Source organism: Sinocyclocheilus grahami, unplaced genomic scaffold (assembly GCF_001515645.1).
Source record: "Sinocyclocheilus grahami isolate Dianchi unplaced genomic scaffold, SAMN03320097.WGS_v1.1 scaffold291.1, whole genome shotgun sequence".
NCBI classification, from domain to species: Eukaryota; Metazoa; Chordata; class Actinopteri; order Cypriniformes; family Cyprinidae; genus Sinocyclocheilus; species Sinocyclocheilus grahami.
The window spans coordinates 1,346,303-1,348,471 of record NW_015505470.1 but is presented as its reverse complement, the minus strand read 5'-3'; the positions used below and the strand labels follow the sequence as shown (position 1 = coordinate 1,348,471).

Genomic DNA, 2,169 nt, shown 5'->3' with positions numbered 1-2,169 from the left:
CTGAATTAAGACATTTAGGCTATCCATCTAATAGTAGCCTACCAAAATCTTATTAAGAGTAGAAGTTAAATCTTACTGTAGTCTTCAAATCTGGGTACTGTCTTATGTTTTAAAATCACAAAGGGAGTTTGGTCCCATCAGGCTAACGTGACAGTCACGACTCATGCAGCTGTAAGGTTTTCTTTCTCTTTTGTTTTTACTAGCGATCTTTACAACACGCATTACATTACGTATTTCATGGCACACTCGTTTTATGCGTATTTGGCGCCACCTATTGTTGTGGGTGTATTATTGACATGTCAAAGTCTAGACCCTGAATATAAGACGACTGCATTTTTTCAGATGTATTTCCAAGAAAAAAACATCGTCTTATATTCGGGTCAATACGGTACAATTTTAGCAATTTTTTTTTCACTCATTCTTCTTCTTCTTAAAAAAAAAACACATTTGGATGACATGAGAGTGAGTAAACTTAATATGTAGGGTTATGGGGTTTTGTTCCTAATAATAATAATGTGATACTTGCAAGCACCACTAGTAAACAACAAATAAAAGAGAGCCTTACTCCTTCAAAAGAACTCTGACAAATATTTGATTAGAAAATTGACTCTTTATATGCTAATTAAACCCTTCTGTCTTAGCTTTGACTCTTTTGATTCAATGATTAAATTTATCAAAGATCTGCAAATATACATTGTTGATCCCAATGTCCCAAAGTTGTCAATAATCAGTGAGAATAATCAGTGACTGAAAGCAATTTTAGTTTCAAGGCCTCCACTGTAATTAGCTTCAATCCATCACGGAAGCAAGTGTGTACTTTTAGATGGTGGGCCGTAATTACGAGCTGTCTCAGTGACTCAGTGACGCATCTCACAATCTAATCATAGCTGAGCTTCCAAAACCCCCACCTGCCCTCATACAAGACTCTGTGACCACACTCACATTTATACTGTACTGCACATTCATTTATAATTATAACCCCTTATCCTTAAAAACTTTTTTTAATCAATAAGGTTCTGATTGTAATTATAATTTAAAAAAAAAAAACCTCGAAGCAGCTTACACGATCCAATGTGCATTTTTCAAAGATGCCCTGAATTCACTGGATTAATAAAAGGACTTTCTGCCACTGTGTTTGCAGATTACCAAGAATGCCAGTTGCTTTTCATCCCCACTCTCTGTCAGACATTGACCTTTTCTTGCATTAGCCTTATTTTAAAGTAATGTCACACCATTTAAGAGCCAGCATATGATCAATGTACAACAGATTGCCCCTTCAAACTTTATTAGAAGCCTATTAATACCCACTCCTACAAATAACACTCATTTCCTTTGACTTAAATATCAATGTAGCGGCTATGTAACAGACATTCTTTAACAACAAGATCATTGTTCACAATGCCTGACATGTATTTTTATTCATTCAGTATTTACATCGCTCTTACAAATCATCTAACATATACCATAAACTTACTTTTACTTACTATGTAAAAGGTGTCCACTGGAAGGTTTTTTGTTTCTTTTTTTTTTCAAAGCCAAATAAGTTGCTAGGACTTGATGTACAAGGACTGGACCATGTTGAAAAACACATACAGCAAGAGTTATTGTGATTAAAAACTGTACAGCATTTACATTCTATTATATTTGCATGAACAAATTATAAAACTATTAATTTCTGCTTTGAAACAGGGGTCTTTAAAAAAAGCTGTAAAACAACATACTGTGATTCTTGGGTTGGAAATGCACATCATGAAAGAAATGGGGATCGTTAGTTACTTGATGAACAGCAAATGACTGAAATAAAAGCACTAAAGCACAAAATAAAATAAAATAAAAATACATATAAACTAAGCAAGTAGGCCTAAATCAGGGGTCAGCAAGCTATAAAGAAGCTGCTTCGCACATACAAGCTGTAGTCCCCCCCCCTTTTAGTGTAAAACCCAAGATAAGTACAACAAAAAACAAAGATGGTCTGCACTCTAAAGTGCTTTATTCAGTTTACAATAGTGGAATAAAATGTCATATATGTTTAGTTTCAAGGCCTGAAAGCCTTCTTTCATGGCTAAAAGACTTCTTCAGTGCTTTTATTTCCCTATTGTTAATTGAATAAAGAAAAAAAAGAAAAAGAAAAAAAAAAAGTATATATATATATATATATATATATATATA

At 33.5% G+C, this 2,169-nt stretch overlaps 1 protein-coding gene across 1 annotated transcript in view; it reads right to left on the bottom strand.

Moving 5' to 3' along the window:
* Nucleotides 1–1,556: 1,556 nt before the first annotated feature.
* Nucleotides 1,557–2,169, bottom strand: part of LOC107600777 (D(2)-like dopamine receptor) — a 115,392-nt gene continuing 114,779 nt past the window's right edge. The window contains exon 9 of the mRNA XM_016292743.1: nucleotides 1,557–1,568. The gene's annotated coding sequence lies outside the window, so the exon portion shown is untranslated. The remainder of the gene's footprint in view (nucleotides 1,569–2,169) is intronic.